Source organism: Anas acuta, chromosome 3 (genome assembly GCF_963932015.1).
Source record: "Anas acuta chromosome 3, bAnaAcu1.1, whole genome shotgun sequence".
Classification (NCBI taxonomy): Eukaryota; Metazoa; Chordata; class Aves; order Anseriformes; family Anatidae; genus Anas; species Anas acuta.
In genome coordinates, this window is record NC_088981.1 from 60,996,327 (window position 1) to 61,016,718 (window position 20,392).

Below are 20,392 nucleotides of genomic sequence, written 5' to 3' on the forward strand. Positions count from 1 at the left end.
TGCTAAGATGAATGCATTAAGAGATTTCTGAAGGTGTTTTATTTTGTGATGTTTTGTTATGTTTTTGTGATATATTTTGATGTGGTCTTATGACTATTATATCTGTTTTGTTTTTTTCTGTAGCTTATGTGAGTGTTAGGAGAGTAGGGTGTCATTAAATATGAGGTATCTCTTGACCTTTCAGAAAAGGTTGAGATGCCATTATGAGAGTCCTAAATCAGATCTGCTGAGTTCTTGTAATAAGATGCCAAAGACGCTTTCCTTTTTTTCCTCTTTCCCTTCGAAAGTCAAGAGAACTGTAACTTGATTTACTCTTTTGTTTCTTCTCCCTTTAAATCAAGAAAATGAATTCAGTAATGTGTTCTATACAGGCTGCAAATGAACTCCTCTGAAGTGTTTTATGATAGAAACAGCTCTAACATAGCCTACTGAACTTTGTATGTTCAAGAGAAAGATAGGTGAAAGTCGGTATAGTCAGTCAGTCTAAGTGAGACCGAAGTGCTTTGGGCACAGGCAGAGGTGTATGTTCACATGTAGACAAAACTATTATTGCAGCTTTAAAATGGCTCATTTGTTCTCAGATTAGATGCAGATGGGGTACCCAGCTGTGAGTAAAGGTCACCTTTTGATTCAGGACGTGATACTTTCTTGTTTCCATGCACGGTGGTTATGATCTCTGCTTCCTGTCTAACATGTCGCCATGCCCAATAAAGTAAACTGCAACAAATTCTGTTGCCCTTGTGATAGTGTGAGGATGAGAAATGATGCCATGGGTTATTTGTAACCTGATGAATTGCTGCTGCTAAAATACCAGAAGGACTGTCTGAAGTTGTCTTCTCAGGTTTGTCAGCTGCAACGTTTGAGGTACATTGATAATCAGTGTGAACTTAAGTCAGTTGGAGTACTTGAAAAAACATCACAAATACTTGACCAAAATGATCAAACTTCCAATTTGGAGAACTGTTGTTTTTTATATATCTTCCTGTAGTACCAGTTCAAATGCCTGCAGCAGTCAGAGCTTCACATCCCTTTGTTTTTGCTTCTATGGTCAGCTGTCTGCATATTTCTGAGTTCAGAAGATTCAGGGGTTAAAGGCATGAATCAGTGTGTATCTTGAGTGTAACAGTGGCAGGGAGACAAGAAAACCAGAAGGCAAAACTCGTGAGTCATTCAAGCTGAATAAACTGGGTTAGAGACCCTATCTATTTAATATCTAATGTTGAAGTTGGCTTATGTTGCTAGATTTGTTTCTGCTAACTTATTTTCGGCAGCTTTCTAATAAATTTAGTAGTGTGAAAAACAATCTGATGATGGTTGGTATCATGGTCTTAATTTGATTAGATTCTTAACTTATTTGAAGTAGGGATTCTAATTTTTTCTTTTGTTTCTGAACTTCACATATTCTTTCTGCTTCCCTTGGAGAACAGATCAGTTATTTTATTTGTGCCAGGAAATTATAGAATCATTGAAGCTGGAAGAGACCTATGGAGATCATCCTGTCCAATCCCCCTGCCTGTTCAAGGTATCAAAGTAGGGTCATGGAAACTTGTCCAGTCAGATTTCAAATGTTTCTGAGGATAGTAACTGCACAGTTTCTCTGGACGGTCTATTCCCAGTTCTTGACCTTTAGAATTTTAAACAAAAAAAAAAAGGGGGGGGGGGGAAGATTCACCTCCCCCTCCCTATTTAAGTAGAATCTTAGAATCTTGAATTTTGATTTGTGCCCACTATTGCTATTTCACTAGGTACCACTGATCCTGACTGTTTTCTTGGCTACCCCCATCAGGTATTAATACACTGTGGGTAAGGTTCCCAGCCTTTGAACATTCTCATTCCCAGGCTAAACAATTGCACCTTTCTCGACCTCTCCTCGTATGCCAGATGCTGCAGACCTTTAAGTATCTTTGCTGGACATGCTTCAGTAAATCCGTGTCTCCTCTGTACAGAGGACCCTAAAACTGGATGAACCTGTGAACCGTGCACGATGCCAGAATTCAATATACAGTGAATCCATTGGTGTATGTTAGAATGAGAGAGGGTCCTACAACTTTGTTTAATGCTCTGCCATGTGTGGTCTGTGTATATTTTGCCAGTGATTACTTTGGCACTCCTCCTAAGAATATAGAGTACATATTTGGTTCTAAAGTCCAGCTTCCAGGCTTGTATAAGGTATTTCAGATGGTAGCAATAGGGTAAGGGAGGATTAGTCAAAAGAGTCAATAAGGAAAATGGGTTTTGCCCTAAGTGTGCATGTGTATGTATGTGTATATTTGTACATACATATAAAATTTATCTAGCATGTGATTTATAAGTCTGTGGTTAAAAGTAAAAGGTTATATGATTTAGTTTCTAAAACGAAGGTAAGAGATTTTCTGTTTTGTTTCACTTTGATCACTATTTATACAGATATGTCCTGAGGAGATGTCAGGTGGAGCTTAAGCTCTGTATGTGATGTATAGTTGCTAGACTTAGGCAGTTTTGGACCAGAAGACAGAAGTTAATGTTTCCAGTTTCAGCTAGGATTTCTGAAGTACTTCAGCAGGTGTTTTTTTTGTTTTTTTTTTTACTTTCGATGAAATTGTTTATCTTTTTTTTTTCTTTTGCTTCAAGAATGGTTAACATTTTTGCTAAAACTGACTACTTTTGAGCTGTGTTTTGCTGTCAGGCAGAATCTCACTGCTGTGCAAACTCTACATTGTTGACTTTTGTTCCAAAAAGCACGTCAACTGTTTTGCTATATCCTTTTGTAAGCTTTTAAGTTCACTCAGCTGAATATATCTTATTTAGCAACTGAAATCTGTGACAGCTTGTAATGACTAAAAGGTCTTATTTCCTCCTTTTTTTCTTTTTTTTTTTTCCAAATAGGAAAAGATGTTAAGTAGCAGAAGGATGTTAGGGAAAACACAGTCATGATCATTACCTTAGTAACACTTAAGCTGAGCATATTTCAGTATGTGGACAACTGTTTGTTTGAGTACCATGACTCCAATACAAAACCCATAGTCCTTCACTGGTATTCCTTTACTGTTTCAGACCAGGAGAGAGCCTAGTAATAGACAACAAAGTAGAGGGGGCCAGGCAGCAACTGGGGCCACATTCACCAAACAAACTTAACAGTCAAGTGTGTTTCCAAGTGTTTCATGAATACTGGGAGACAGACTCCTTATGTTTCAAAGCCTATTCTGGTGGTCATCATCCAAATTGGTAAGAAAATATGAAATATGATTGATCAAGTGAAGCTGAGTACTCCAGGCAGAGAACTAACGGTACTTCTAAGTGTGGAAGCTGTGCTGTTTCTTTTTCTCTGACTTTAAGCATGTGGGAAAGAAGATAGCTTCTAAGCAAAGGGAAAAGGAAATTGTCTCATATTTATTAAATCCTTTTCCTATCAGGAAGTTTGCATCAGGATTATATGTTTGGCAAGCTAGAGTACATATTTTGGCACATGCTTTTCTCTTTGTAACTTTAACAGCCTGCCAACATTGCAGGCAACACTAGCAGCGGTCTGTGTCCCAGACAGTTTTGATTATAAATCCCAGTGCCTGCAGCAGGGGAGAAAGCTCCATGGGGATGGGTATTATTTGGTCTCTTTGGCTTCTTTTCCCTTTCTAGTGCAGTGGGGAAAGAGGGTTGCAAAAAGATGATTACAGCGGCAATCATGTGCTCTGCATCCTAGTTGAATATCCGGTGAATATTTACCTAAATTTGAGAACACTCCAAGCTAGTTATGATGGAACCAATGGTCTGCAATCAAATTGGAGCTGAAAAATACTCTACAAGCCATTGTTTGAGTGCACTGGCCCCCAGAAATACAAATGACATTGCGCACCCAAGCATTCCAGAAGCTTTGTACACAGTCTTTCCTTGCTTATCAAATGCAAGCTTGATCCTTATTCTCTAGTTTTTAAGCATATGGTTAATCTTTTTCTAAGGTTTCTATGGGGTCAAATGTAGTATCACGAATTTTAGTCTTCAGTGACCAGGTGCCTAGTGATAACTGCCACTTGACATCACATTTGACAAGAACAGGTATGAAAATGCAGTCAAGCATAGCTATGTTTTCTGTTATGACTGTGTGATAGTGATGAGCATGCTATTAAAATAGCTTAGGTATTTTAAAGGAAGTAAAACTTCTGAAGTGTGAAGAAAAGCAAATGAAGAGAGTAGCTACACCTGTTTAGGAAAGCTTCTGATGGAAAGACTGGATGTCTTCGGGGAGGTGAATTCCTCTTTTATGCACAATTTTTTAGAAACTCCAAAATATAAATACATTTAATAAAGGTTTAGCTATGTGGATAATTGGTATAAAGACAGCTTATTTTATATGAACTCAAATATTTGGGTAGCTAAAGTGTTATATAAGATACTCAAACTGTAGAAGTAAGCTTGTTCTTCTAAATCATTAGACTAGAATACTGAAGTTTTACAAGAATATTCCATTTACAGAACTGTATTTTATGATAAAATTCATCTGAAATTTTACAGCAGTTTTCTGTTTACACATACATTTTTATCATTCTGTGGAATGAAGTGTATGAGGTCACAGAATTGCATATATCTTTACAACTTCTGGTTTTAAACACTTTTTTTAAAACTTGCTTTAAAATGTCTGATTACATCTTTAGTATTAAAGGGAACATATTTTAGGTTGATTGTTTTGGAGTAGTGGAGACAAATGTGTAAGGAACACTTTGAATAACTCCTTTGACTGGATTTTATGGAGCAGTTGCATGTATTCTGTTTTCGATTAAAATGTGTGTTTTTAAGGCAGATTTTTTATTTAAAGACAGTAATTTTCCTCAAATAATGAGGGGATATTTAGGATGAACTGTATCTTGAAGTGAAATGAAAACTTGTCTACTGACATCCTTCTTAATTTTATATCAGGTATATATTGTGCTATATCTTTTTTTCTGGCATGTAAATTCCAGTTTTCATATCTGCGTGAAGTGCCTGACAATAACAAATTGTTGGTGCTCTTAGTTCAATTTTATCACACCTGTCAGTCTGCATTTTGATCCAAAATGTAGCTTTAAGTTTGTAATAAAGAAAACTGTAGCTGCAAGGAGGAAAAACTCTGATTACTGTGCATGTAGAAGCTACTTTCCATCATGCAAAAGAATAGGATTAACAGAACAATGTATTTGTTTTTCTTTGGAGGGAGCACTGAAGTACTGCCAATAGAACTCGTGAAATAACTGCATAGTCTTCCCTAGACTCAATTATATCTGCTAAATGCAAAGTGTTTTATATCTTACAAGAGTTGAGGGATTGAATAGTTCATTGTGAAGATGAAGTCTTTTTTTTCTTTTCATCTATTGTGAAGTCTGAAAATTAACTTTGTAACATTGCTATGTTTTTGCTGCTCTCTGAAGATATTCATAAGCCTAGAGTTTCTTTGTATAGAGAGATGAGAAGTGGATTACCAAACCCAGTACCACAGCTTGTAAAACTTGATCTTTACCTCTAGGTATCTCCCTTGAGTCAAGAATCCTGCATCTTATTCCTGAGGACTTGGTATTTCACAAGAGATTGTAGTTATAGGTAAGAAAAAAATACACTACTATGATATGGTCAAGGCAAGTAATACAGTTAATTCTGATAAAATGATATTAATTAGCAGAACAGGGCTATTTCTTAATGCTGTAAATGCAATAGAGGCTAAATCTGCAAAAACAACTAAAAGGCTTGGTTGCTTGTTACAATGCTTTTGGCATCAGTTCTCACTTAAGCTTCTGTAGCTATACACACCTTCCCTGTCTTTCCCTTCCCTTCTACTACAAAAGAGACTGCTGCATTATTGTTCTCCACATGTCCTAAGACAGATGTTGTCCCTTCTCTATTTTAGTTAGTAGTTTAGTTGTCTTTTCCCTAAACCTGGTATGTGAAATATTATATTTTAGGCATCAGCTGGGGAGACCCTTTTTAATATAAAATAGTAATGAATGTAGGCAGCCTTACTAGGTAGCAACCTAACACCATTCCTCATTTAATTCAAACCATATTTGTGAAATTTTAACTTGGTTAAGAATGGGTGCAGTAATGTGCACTGCAATGAAAAGATGAATGAAAGCATTTTATTGTATTTTTTCCCCTAGAGGTGGTGCTAATGCTGAATTGGTTGGATATCATAGTTTGAAAGGTAGTCCCATCCTATCTATTAGTGCTATTTACACCTGCTTGGTAGTCCTGAATTAAAGTAACAATGTGTTGCTTTAACAAGGCACAAAAATAAGTTTTTGCAATTACAACTGAAAATACTTTGTCTATGACATAATTGTCATACTTAACCTTGAAAGCATTTGCTTTTTGTCTTTATGCATTTGAAGACCATTGAAACAGATACATTGCTTTTAGTGTTGAATTTATAAAGTATATGCAAATATGTTTTTTCCCCCTTGTATAGTTAAGAAATCATACTGTTAGGGCTGTTTAGATGAGTGGTAATAAGCTTTTGTAGTCATGCAACATTGTTTCTTTTGCAAGTACATGATAAAGTTAGGTAGCCTCTGTGTCCAATAATTATTTTCAAGTTATACCTTTGAATATATGTATTTCTTTACCTTTGTAGAAGGATGAAGTCTTTCATTTCCACAAACTAAAAATGATATGGTGATCCTTGAAAACTAAATGCTCATTATATTAACGCTTAAGAAAAAAATCACCTGGATTTTCATGGGGGGACGATAGTATTTCAGGCTTTCAGTGTTTTCCCCTACTCTGTTGTGTAACTGAGGATTTTTTTACAATTATTTTTAAGCCGTAAACAAAAACAAAATGTCAGACTAAATAGATGTTTTTTCTTTTTAAACTCATGGCCATAAACCATTCTCCTTAGTTTCCATTGAATATCTGGATATGTCTTTCCAATGATCTTGAGTAGAGTTCCAGCAAGGCTAGAAATAAACCAGACTTCTGAATGTGACAGCTACTGACTTGTAGAATTTATTAGTATTTAATTTTTACTGGTGTACAGTGTTGTTAGTTGAAGTACCTGTGCTCTTAATTAGGAAAGTGGGAAAAAAAGTCCTGTTTCGTTCTCAAACCTGGTATTCATATCTTCTGAATTATCTGGGTTTCTAGACAACAGTGTTTAACTGGGAGTACTCTTGTTCTTGTTTCACTCCCTTTTGTGATAATAAACTGTTACGATCTTCTGCTTGAAGGAAAAATCCAGATTCTCATTCATTTTCATTTGTACAGTGGTCTTGCTGGCTGTAAAAACATCATTTTCCAAAGCGACATACTGTTGTCTTTTACATTCCTTTCGCTGATCTCAGATGAAAAAAATGGCAGTACTGCATACTGACCTCTGGATTTTGTGGCATGATAGCTGACCATAGCAGTAAGTAGGGAGGGTACTCTTATTTTTTTTCTGTTGAAAGAAGGTATCAGATTTAAGGGGTAACACTTCCTAGAACATGAATATGCTAATTGAGAGTAAAATGTTAGAATATAAATTGCCATCAACACCTTAAAACCACCATAAATAACAAGTCAAATGAATAGCCTTTGAATTTTAGTCAACATATGAAGTCTTCTCTTCCTACAGGTGCTAAGTCACCTCTGTCCTTAGTTTGGAGTTCAGTTTTGATCAGTTTAGTTTACCCTACCATCACATAAGCTGTCATATACTGAATCTTCATGTTAATCCACAACCAAGATAGGCTTTATTACTAGAAAACTATGTTAGTCATCTAGATAGCATGCAAATATTTTAGTCTTTAGTCCAGAATATCTAGTGCACCTGTTATTTACCTGAGGAAACACATGTGACAATCTAAAGAAGCTGGTAGCCTGTTAGGAACGGATCTGTAGCACGCTTGAAAGTTGTTCTGTTATTTCTTTTATCGTCAGTCGTTCATAAGAGTGTAGATTTCTACAACAGGTTGCTGTTAAGATAGTTTATAAATCCTGTGTAGCTTCTTCGGCTGGGAGAAACTAGTGCTTGTGAATACTGTGAATGGTAATAGGGAGAGTTTATTTTTGTCTTCCTTATGATTATCAATAACTCAGGTGCTTTAAAAGTACGTGCATGAAGGTAATGTTTTGTGTAAATTGTGAAGCTATTAATGACTGACAGATTATGGAGAATAGCTTTTAAACACTTAAGAATGAGTCTCTGGCTGAGGAGACTGTCAATTTACAGAACTGCTGATGCCAAGAGCAATACTGAAGATGTCAAAAGTGCAGATGTTATACAATAACTTTTAAAATACATGTAGCCTGAGTCTGTAGAATACAGGTAGCTGATGGCAGCAAGTGAAGCATAGCTCTAAACAGACAGCTGTAAAGGGATGAAGAATTTACAGGGTAGGTTTGTATAGTAATCCCAAGCCAAACACAGAGGAATGCCTCCTGAGGCAGTTCAGGAGGTTCCAGTGAGATAATTCACATTGAATTTAGCTGTAACTGGAAACAAACTTTTTCAGTAGTAGTAGTGTACTGACTTTTTATTTTCCCTCTTCTCCCCTCTCTCAGTGAAAAGTAAAGTTTACCTTAAATGCCTAAAGTAAACTCATCTGAGAGCTGATAAGAATGACTATACCGAAGTTTGTCAGACAGCTGCTCGTTCTTTTTACCTTATGTTAAAACTGTGGGCAAAGTAATAACTTTTTTTTTTTTTTGAAAAGTGAAAGTATAGACCAAGGCTGCCCTTGTTATATGCTTTTCTTGAGCATCTTGGCATTAATTTGTACATTGGAGGGCCTGTAAGGTCAGTGAAGTCACAGCCTAGAACAGGAGCAGATTCTCTGGGTAGAGGTTCTGGCCCTGACGTACTTTGGCATGAGGGCTGCTGAAATGGCCCAGGGTGCTGCGACTGAACAAGGCTTGTACCCCACTCTGTCTATGCATCTTGCCCCATCCTGTACTTGTATTTATTATAGTAGCAGTGGGTCAAACAGTGGCATGTCTTTGCAATAGCTCCATATTGTGAGAGGCAGAGGCAAGCTAGAAAAGCTTGGCTCTTGCAGCATCCTCATCTGTTTCTTCTGGTTGAGACTGGGCAGGTTTATGGTAGGCTGATACAGGTTGGAAAACGGAGCACAGAGGAACCAGGAGCACACTATGAAGGCGGCAGGACAAGAGTCACTGTGCAATGAGGCTCTTGAGGTCACTGGGACTTCTGAACTAAGCGAGGAAGGACGGAACTGAGAGCTGTTGCTGTGGTACAAATGAATGGGACTGGAAAAAGTTACATCTTGTCTGTCCTGCTGAGTCCCTAAATTGCTCTCTGTCCTCTGCTGTGTATCTGTGTGCTGTTCTGTCCTTGAACTTGAAAATGAATTGAATCACTAATGGTCTTACTAAGTCACATGACTGGTGCCTCTTAATAGACAAATCATGAAAATCTAAGTATCAGCTGCATTTGAAAGTGTCTTTGTGATTTGCTTTTGAAAAATATGTTTATAGTAATGATATCATGCATCTCTTCAGAGAAGCTCACTTTTCTTTAAATAAGCCTCCTTTTAATTCTTTGGTATATTAAGATCCTAGAAATAAGAGAAAAAGTTGGAGGAATATTGAAAGCTTTGTTTCAATAGTGTGTACGAAACGTACCGCTAAGGTAATTTGAGAAATGCGGTGCTTGATCTGTGATACTGCTCTAGCTTGCTGTTGGAATCGGATGAACTAACCAGACCAGTAAATCCACTGTGCAGGAAACAATATTCTGGAAAATCCTCCTTCAACAAATACTTTATAAATCAAATATGTTAACTAGCATGGAACTCTTTGAAAAAACTGGAAGCAAAATAACTTATTTAATGAAGCAAAATAACTTGTTTAATACAAGAATGAAGATGGATGTATCTCAATAACAGGAAAACCTTTTACTACTAAAAATTCCACTCATCAAATTTGCAGTTTTCCTAGTATTGCTTGAGGCCCTAAATGTTCATCTTCAAAAACAGTTTTCTACTTGTTCTATAGTTCAACCATTTGAAGAGAACTTATTAGTATTTTTTGTGCATGATGTATTACTAGGATGTAAACCTTGAGGTGGCCCTGACAGTACAGTCAAAAGTGATCAAATGCATCCTGTTTCATGCATGTGGTGCCATAAAAAAAATTCTCACTTTTAGCCATACCGCATATCTCAAACTTCAATTATATACTGACAGTATATTAAAAAGGCATACTAAGGTTAGGGATATTGCAAATTTGGTCTCTGTGAAGTAAGGTGCTGTGTGATCCAAGGTAGAATACCATTTCCTTGAGTAATTTACTTCCGTGGAATAACTTTTTCACTGCCTTGTGGAGTCCAATACAAACATTTGCATTGCACTGGTCAATTAGAATTCTGAAAAGTAGATTAGGAGACTCTCATTTGTGAAAACAAAGTTCTAGTCAAATTCTTTTCTTTCCCTTACTATCAGAATTCCTTCAGTTATTTTGAAAATTTCAGAACTACGCGGTATGTTAAATAGAACAGACCCATTTCAGTGTCCAACAGGTAAAACTAGAATTGTTTATAGTTGTCTAGGACCATCTTAAAGTAGCACTGCTGTTGAAGCAGCAGTACACTTCTGTGCCCTTTGAGTTCACACCAAAACCTCTGTATGGCTGAGGATCTAGGAGCTGCACATCCCTTCTCAGAGGGAGAGGGAGGCTTCAGCAGTGCCAAATGGATGGGAGAGTGCTGAGTGCAGTGGATCCTCATGGACCCACTCCGCTATTGCTGAGTATCAGGGTGATGCTGTGATGCCCTGTGACTAGCTGGGATTCAGATGGCTGTGTTTGACCCTCTGATAGCACGGTAAATGATGCATTCAGAAAGAGAGCTACTCATTGGCTCCCAGAAGATGCATGGCTGTGACCATGTTGCTGCTCAAGCAGTACAGTGGAGTTAGACTTCTGTTCTTACAAGAATGTTTCTCTGTAGACTTGAGTGCAAGACATTTCTGAAGAACAATGTTAAAATTAAGATTTAATTCTGTAACCTGAGAAATCTGTAGAAGCCAAAACTGCCAGTTTGTGGTAATTTATAGATAATATATATTTAACATCTGTATAAGGGGTATATAGTGAGGTATAAAGACTCATTGCTGGCATTTCTTTCCAACATAAAACCACTTCTAGATCAGGGATCTTTTGCAAGGGTGCAAAACGAAGGATTATTCTATTTTTATTAGAGGCTCTGTTTTTGTAGATAAATCTGATAGCTTAGTTTTGTGGATTATTGCTGCTTGATTTTATTTGTCTGGCTTTTTTTGCATTGCTTTGTTCTGTTCAGAACTTCCATCTATTAGTCTACAAGTGGCAGAACTGCTCTTTCAGTTCACGAGTCTCAAATGTTTCTGAATTAGAGGCTCTAGCCATAGCAAAGGCTTAGTGTATTTGCTAGTGTTGGGTTATTGAGGCACTAGTGTGTCTGACCTAATTGGATAGTAAATTCCAGCTTTTGTTCTCAGCCTTTTCTGAGTTCTCAGCAGACTTTTAAAATTGAATACTGCTTGAAAAATTACTTCTCATTGTTGAACTTTCCAAAGGAGTCAGTAGTAACCTTTGAAGCCTGAAAAGGTTTCCTGTAAAGTATCGGCTTGAATTCAAGTGACTTCATGTAGTGGTGTAACTGCTCTATTGCATTAAAATTTTGACACCTAAAGATCGGACATTATGGTGATTTGTAGTTATACCCATCTTTTTGCTTTGTCAGTCTTTTTCACTTGGAAAAAAAGGAAGTATGTAATTTGCAGTTAATGGGAAAAAGTCATATTTCATGGTACCGAACACGTCTAGAGGATGAATTAAACATTGTAAAATGGGAGAATTGGCATGATGCTATTGATACCAGTTTTTATGCATATATACTTTGTTAGACATGTCAGGTACACTGAATTTATTGTGGAAGCCACTGATTAACTTTCATTGTGAAAGTTGTTACATTCAATGCAGGTTTTCTTCACATAGCCACAACTCTACTCCAAGACAACAGCTGCCCTGTATGTTGGGCCTATTAACTAACTGGATTGTGTTGTATTAAGCCTCCTCTTGGAGTATTAATTATACTAACTCATATTTTCACCTTATTGGACTAAAGATTTGTCCGGGAATATTTTCTGGCCACATTCTGTGCATTGTGAGAATTGCATTGCTGTTTTTGTCCAGTAAATTGTAGAATAAAGCTTAATACAAACCAGAGAGCATTCCAAATTGTTAGCATCTGCAATTTTTCTCCAGAGAAATATGTGGGGCTTTGGCAGAATGTGCAGTGAAATTTGCCATGTCTCTGTTGTGCTGTACCCTATAGCATCAAAGTGCTGCCAGGAGGATGGATGGGTTTGTTCTGTAGCTTGCCAAGGCTCCTCAGTGGCTGAGTGCTCTTCACTTAGATTTCTTTTTGAACTTAGTGGCAGACCACTTCTAGATTTAGTTGCATGCCCTGACTGAAAATGTTAATGCTGGATGTTAGAGCTTTTTTATCCTTTTTTCTAACTGCAAGGAGTAGCGTATTGTACAGGTGTTTTGCATGCAGCACAAAAAGAGGCAGGATTCAATGATTTACTGTATGTGGAGTATTACTTTTCTTCAGCAATTATCAGATGAAAATTCCTACAGAGTTCAAGGATTTATGATAATCTGAACGACTTCCTGTCTAATCTTTGCTAAAATAGACAGGAATTTTTATGAAATCTCATGTAGGAGGGTATTTCCTGTGTAACCATGGGCTGGATGAGACAGCACTATAGTATACATACGTATGTGTGCAAACACACGTTTTAATTAAAAAGTGCGTGCACGTTTCTGTTGTGTATGTATCTTACAGAAATCTTCAGTCTGTTGGCATCTACTCATACATGAAGTTGATTTTTGGATTAGCAAAGTCTGGTTCGCTTAGTACTATGTCATAGCCACTATTGATACTGCTCGCATGATTTCCTTAACTTGATTGTGTAGGTAGGGCTTGTTAAGTGCATGCACGTGTATCTGTCTGGCTTGCTCTTTGTCACCTTTGACAGTTACATAGCCTTACAGCTCCAAGCCTTACTGTAGCTTCTGCTTTTCCAAACAACTCCTACATTTCCAATGACAGCTATGCTTTTGGTGTCTCAGAATGAACAGCTGTGCTGCTTGGATCGGAAAACCTGTGTCCTGTGAGTTACTGTGGAGATACCAGGATGACATTTTCTTCCATGAGCACATGATTTGAAGGACATAGTAACAATAATTGTAACTGTAATTTGATGTTAAAACCTGAAGTTGTAATTAGCCTACTGTCTGTGTAAGCATGTGTCGAACAGTAGGACTGTGGCTTAAAGGCCTTCCTTTATTTCTACTGTGAGAATGACATGAAAGACTGAGAGACTTCTAGATTCAGCCTGTGGATGATGGGAGTAAAGCAACTTGCTTGTGAACAAACTTTCCAGCAGCTCTGTAATGGATCTCTCGTGGCTGATGCATGTGACTGCTGCTCGTAAATTGACCATGCCTGAGTGCACTGATGATAAAATAAATGAGTGGATTATTTTTTCACAATAGCCTATTATGACTGACAGTGATTAAATTATGAAAGATTGCAGAACACATTCTTTGAGTGGCTACAAATAAAGTTGTCTGTTCAAAGCAGCAGAGAAAGTACATTGTGTTTTTGTGTTCCTATTCTGAAAGTAAAACGATGCATGCAGGAGATGCTGAGCAGTAGTGACAGCAGTGGAAGTTGACAGAGGGCTGGTTTCAGTTTTGGTGAGAGAAAGGATGTTTAAATTGTTACCTCTTGGAGTTTGAATAAGTTCCTGGGTCATCAAGTATTTAAGTAAGCACATCACCTGTTTCAAGATCTTTGCAAGTGCCATTGTAAGGTGAGTTTGTTTTTTCATCTTCTTGGAAAATGGCCCAAAATCTCAATCATGTGTTGCATGGAAAAACATTCTATTTCTGGACTGAGTATATTACACAAATTTATACTCATTTGTTTTTGTATCAGAATTTCTCAAGTTGTTTACAACTTCTTCCCACTGTTGGTGCTGTACAGTGTTACTGTATGGTTTGTGGGGAGGGGAGGACATGTGGAGAAGAGGATTGCTCATCCAGTGCTATGGGAACTCTGAGCTAAGGTGTTATTTTGTGCAATAGAACTTGTATTTTAGTTTGGTTACAACATATGATCTTCTACTCAATACTTTTTCTGTGGTGGTAGCTAGTAGAAAAATAACTCTTCTTGACTGATAGGTTACTAGAGGCTTTTTTTTTGAACTACAGAATATGGCAATTCTTTGTTTAACAACCACGGTTTTTATAGTAACCTATACTGTTCTTTAACAACTAATGCTTTGTCAATAAATAAAGTTGGACTTGCCAGTAAAACTTCTCTACAGATCTTGACTGGTGAAGTCAAATAATGAATGGTTCTGAAGAACCTGACCACACTGTAATTTTGTTATGTAAGCAGCAAAATGCGAACTCTTACAAAATGTCTGCGTAGACTCCTTCTGTGAATGCTGCTAGCCAAAAGTTAGCCTGGTCCACCTAGTAAGTATCTCTCGGCATAATATTCAGTATTACAATATGTAATCACCTTCGTGGTTTCCTTCAGCAGACGCATGACAGCTACCATTCATTCTTTACTTCTAGATTTTTATTCTTGTTTGTCTTGTTTTCATAAGTTCCATGGCAAAAGGAGTCCTGCAAAAAGTAGAGAAATACTGTACTGTTATTACTGAGTATCGTATGAGCTAGGGAGTAGATGTTTAGTTGGTTGATACAGTACACCTAGAGTATCATTGCTGGTACAGATATGACTTAAGTTGTCTTTTCAATAAGCAGTTGTAAATGCCTGTCTGTCTTTTGCATGTGTTTTTCTTCTACCATGTCTGCTTTTTTAACCTAGGAAGTGGAGAGAGGTGTCTTGTAGAGACTGATACGAGATGTCTCTTCTAAAGTGATATTTTCTAATGTATAGCTCTATGCTAAATTCAGACTTGTCCAAATTAAGCGGCTCATGAAAGTATACAATACAAAACAATACTGCTGGTTGCTACATGGGGTCTGGCACAGCATGCCGTGTGCTGGCTTCTTCTGAGTGCCAGCCTCTGTCCCCTGGTGAGAGTTGGCCTTTCAATTCCTGTAGCAAAAATGAAGCAAGAGGTAGGCTGTGTGTACATTGCTACCCTTCCCATTTGTCAAGTTCCTTAAAAGTAGTACATGTGGTGTTTTTTGGTATTCTTTTTTTTTACCTTGTTCTCTAGCAAAGTGCTGGAGCAGAGCTCTATGTGTGGAGGGTCTGCCAGCATTGTGAAGGGCTGAGTTGGAGTCAGTATCTCAAGATACTGAAATAGGTAACATAAACACAGGAAGGGTGTAGTAAGGAGAAAGGAGGATTCACCTTGACTAATACTTCTTTGTCTAAAATGTTTAATGTTACTGATCTAATCGTCTTGAAATACATTTGGATACAGCTGTTGGGAAGGTTTACATTGTATTGTGCATCCCTAGTAAATAGGGAATATGTAGTGGCCTGCACTATGCAGAGCACTAGAACAGCTGGGTTGGTTCTTCTAGCTGCAACTGTGAGTTGGGGGGAAAAAAAAAAGGGAGTAGGGGAGAAATCTTTATGGGTGTTGCAAGTTGAGAAAACACCAGCTCATAACAAAGGGTTGTTTGGTAGTATTCAAAGTGAGTTTGTCCTATCCAAAGGGAGTTGCTTGTTAATGAAGTTCATGGGCAAGGTGGAACTACCTTATACTCTTTGAAATGCTCATGGACAAAACCATTCCTGTTTTACTTATGTGGTATTCAGCTACAGACTTGCTATGAAAAGTTTCTTTAGAGGGCATAATATCCTGAAATAGCAAAATCCAATGAGTTTTTGCATGCAGGGCATGAACTAGGAAATAAGAGTAAAAAGTTGTTGAAACTCTGCCCTGCTCACTGAGAAAGTTTCAGAACTGAGAATCTGGTTTAGTTAGTCATAATTTTTTCTTACGTACTTAGTACATCAAAAGTATGTACATGACTTAAGTATGAAAAGTAATTCCTGTATTTAAGGAAAAAAAATCCATGTTGCTGCTAAGCTTATTACATTTATCCAAGGTATGAATAGCGTAATATGAACAGTGCAATGTATACTAGAGCCCTGTTATGTTAAAAGCTTGGGTTAGAATGAGATTTGATAAATTCTGATCCCTATAGGACACATTACTGTATGAGTTTTGGTGTGTGTAATTTGCGATTGGTGATATCTAGGATAAAGCTGGGGAGGGTGTGTTACATATATATATATATATTGGGCCTCTGCTTGTTCGTGCTGGAAGCAAATCTGTTGGTTCACTAATGGCATGTTCTACTTAAATCTTGAGTAAAAATATTCTTTCTTCTTAGAGTTAGTCTTACTGCCTGTTTGCAGATTGCATGTTTGTAATTTCACAAGGTTAAGGAACACAGTTGTGTAAGGGGAAAAATATTTGTCAGAGAACCTCTTTCCAGTGGCCATGTCTACACTATTTTTGGATGTTTTTAGAATGTGCTTTTCCATAGACCAAAACTGCAGCTGCTATCAATGTAGCTAGGTGAACTGGTTGAAATAACAAAAATACTGCAACTTAAGCTACCCACTTCAAAATGTAACTTTGATATCATTCTTATAGTTTTTCCTCTTATCTGCTATCTTCTGAAGTATTTTGGATATGTACAGAGGAATATTTGCTGCTTTGAGATGTTGGAGAAGGGCTATGAGAACATCTTTTAAAGAAAACATTTTAAATAAATCTTTTGATAAGAAATACTTGATTTTAAGTTATTTTCAGCAATAGCATTATTTGAGATATGTTTAGAGCAATGAATTATGTCAAGAATTGCTACTGTTCATTAGGTACTAATCCACACGAGTTAAGTTGTGTGTTCCAAGAAGCATTGTGGATTATGATACAGAATCTTCTGCCTTACGCTGTTCAGAGCTGGGTTTGGGAACTAAATACTTGTGAAGTATTGATGTGAATATCAGATATTTGGGCACAAAACTTAAATTCAGAAGTGATAGCTCAAAATTCTGTTGGTACATCTGTACTAGTAAAACAAATCCCATGTCAAGCTTTCACTAATCCTGGTAGAATCTATAATGCTACATCTTCTTACCCTTCCAAATACTGTGACCTTCTGTTGGGGCACTGCCAAAGCAGTAGAGAACCAATGGAATTGCCTGATGGATGTGCAAGAGACTAGGCAGTAGAAGGGAAAGGAACTTGCTGCTTTGTGCACTGTAAATGACAGTATATTAAAATGCCATTAGCAAATGTGTTGACAGTTTAAAAACATACTGAAAAGCAGAGAAAACTAAAAGCTGTTGCATAATAGTTCTTAAAGATTTTGACCTGTTGAGTTTATCAAAACTAGTTTATCAACAGGAGATTGAGGTGAGAAGATCTAATACATGAATACTAAACAGGGGAAAAAAATACTGTGGACCTATGGACCGCCTCCTTCCTGAAAAGGAACATTGTCCTCAGTCTGGTAAGAAGCTGGGTCTGACACAATTAAGAAACAATGACCAACTTTTTAATTTAGTGAGGACTATTACTTCTGAAATCAGATTTGAGGATAGTGATATATTCTCAGCACATCATGTCTGTAATCAAAATAGGTATATTTCAAAAATTTTATCTCAGTGATGTGGTATTCTATACTGTGCTTTGAAAAAACAAATTTCAACTTTGAAATTTCAATCTAAATAGCATGATGCATAATAACAGATGATGTTCAATAAGTCATTTTTCATTAAGGGAAATAAAGCATCCAAAATTAAGGTATACAATAATTTCAGTATGCGTGAAAAACTTTTTAATTAACACAAAAGAAATAGCAAATGCAATATTAATGTTGCATTGTATTGAAACAAATCTATTTTATCTACTGAACAAAAGGAAGTTCATGATTTTTCTCAAGAAACATTAAACATTTATATGCAGGCATATGTACATGTTTGATAGAACTCTACTGCCAACTGACTGAAATCAGGGAACAGATATTTATATATTTTTAATAGTCTTACCTCTAAACCAGCCTGTGTGCTTAGTCAGTCCTGAGGAATAATGCCCTTCCACAGAATGTGCTGGCCGTAAAGATATCAAGTCTTTCATCTCCCTTATTGATGAATGTGCTCAATGAATACAGGCTGCAGGGCAAGGAACTTAAAAGCAAGGTGTGTAATGTACTGTAATACCTTTTGTAGTTCTTTAAGTTAAGAAACACCACAATAAATTCTGTTTCAGTCAATAAAGTAGTCAGTTCTAGTTCTATTTAGAACATAAAGTTGGCTTCTAACCTTGAGGCTCTTGTTGCTTTGCTATGCATTGAACTCCAGGTTTTGGTGGTTATCCTTATCAAGGCATGGGAGGGATGGTGGGGAGAAAAGTATTCATGAAAGATCAGACAGAATACTTTGGAAGGGTCCCAGACTTCTTAAATGACAACCTTGAACGTTTTTAGAAAGTGGCAAGTGGCTTTATGGAATTTTATGGTCATTTCATTAATAAGCTTGGAGATTATAATTTAAAAGTAGCTGTCAGATCTGTTTGAGGGTCTGCCACTGAAGCAAACTAAAAGAGTTTAAAAAACAGTGATAGCTATTTCTTTACAAAATTACTTTTTTTTTTTCCTAAACAGCATGTGTAAATATTAGCCTTTTTCCCATCAACTTAGTTTTTAAACATTAAGAAGCTTCTCTTGGATCACTGTCAACAAAGCACTCAAAACTAGAGGAAGAAAAACTTGTTCCAGCACAGCTTCTTAAAATTTGTTTGCATTCCTCTTATTCTTGCTGAGTTTCCTGGAGGGATTAAACACTAAGATGTGGAAATATTACAGCTTCCAAGAGACTTGAGTATTCTTTTTTTCACAGGCCCATGATACTAGTGAAAAGACAAATGGTATCTCTCCTTTTGCAGTTTTTCTTTTGAGAATTGATTTTTGTTCCTGCCTGGCTTATTTTCTTTTACTGAAGGATATAGTAAGGATTAGACAGAGCCAATTCATAAGATAGTGTCATGGTCAAAAGTGAGAGAGAAAGAATGTGATGATACCACCTCTGCATGAGGTCTGCAAACAAAGTCAGCTCTGAGTTGAGTAATGCAGAATATATATTTTTCCTGAAACTTCTAAAATCACTCTTTGAACTGGAAATATTTTTCCTCAAATAAAGGTAGTCTTCAATTAGCATGAAGATGAGGGATATTCTTTGCTGGACATGAGCAGATTGCAGCTCTCCGTGTGTCTTATCTTGTAGACAGATTAACATAGCCTGTGCAGCACAGCATGCTGCTTAAAACCTGGCTCAGATTGAGCAGTCATAAAATGGATTGGTGACTTACGCTGGTCATCCCATCTATGACAGTTAAAAGGAGGTCACTGACAACGTCAACAGAGCGTAGAATCCTTTTCTTCTAGATAAGCTTTGTTGTTGCCTTTGGCGTTTGTTGTTTTTTTTGGCAGGTAGATTGTTTCAGAAGCATTGTCCTTCCACTTTCTTCTCTGCTCATCAGGGGTTGTTCTGGAGGAGATTTCCTATGAAAGTAGCTCTGGTTTTTGCCCGCGATCTCTTCAGTTCTGGAGCGTGGAGATCTGTAGAAAATAATATCAATCCATGTATTTTCAGAACAAGAGACGTGGTTGCGAGTTCAGAGCAGAAAAATCTGTTGATTTATACCATTCTCAGATTTGAGTATCTCTGTTTTAAGAGAATTTGTCGTTTTCTTCCAATTATTGGGCACATTGAGAAGGCTAACTGGAACGTGTCATGATACACAGAAAAGAAAACTGAATTCCCTTTGCTTCAGCCTTCCTGGAAATCTGATAGATTAGCTATACTGGTTTCCAGTTGCTTTGGGTAGAAACAAAATCCCTGTACTAGACAGTAGTATAACTGTGTTTAAAAAAAAATTAGCTGTGGAAATGCTTTCTGTATTTCTGAAGCTCTGATTCATATTAAGTATTTGGCTGTGATACAAGTTGTGATTAGTTGTACAACTTTCAAGTACTGTATATGGATTTAACTGTGAGTTAGCAAATGAAAACATTCAGGTAATTTCACAAACAGCTCATTTTGCTTGTTTTCTTATGAATACAATTCAAAAGCAAAATGAAGATTGCATATTGAATCAGTTATTTTCTTATTGTTCAGGTGAGATGATCTAAACTGCTTGGATGAAACCCAGGCTTCTGATATAGTTTGGCTTCATGGCTTTTTAGCAATGTTTATGGAATCAAGAGTAGAAGAATGCTTAATTGATAATTAGGAAGATTCTAAAAAAAGTAAATAAGATTAAGTGAAGGTACAAGAGGAGGGAGAAGAAAAGAAGATGAAAGAGGTGTTCATACACAAAACTAAAATGAAGTAAGAAAGATCTGTTTTGCAAATTGTGAAGCCCAGACCTCACAGTTTAAAACAGCCTTGTTTCTA

At 36.9% G+C, this 20,392-nt stretch overlaps 1 protein-coding gene across 12 annotated transcripts in view; it reads left to right on the forward strand.

Moving 5' to 3' along the window:
- The window catches only part of EPB41L2 (erythrocyte membrane protein band 4.1 like 2), a 108,099-nt gene that overhangs the window by 11,831 nt on the left and 75,876 nt on the right, over positions 1 to 20,392 (forward strand). For 2 of the 12 annotated variants that reach the window (XM_068677429.1, XM_068677431.1), the window contains exon 3: positions 5,471 to 5,544. The exons of the other annotated variants lie outside the window; for them this stretch is intronic. The gene's annotated coding sequence lies outside the window, so the exon portion shown is untranslated. The remainder of the gene's footprint in view (positions 1 to 5,470; positions 5,545 to 20,392) is intronic. 12 annotated transcript variants of the gene reach the window in all.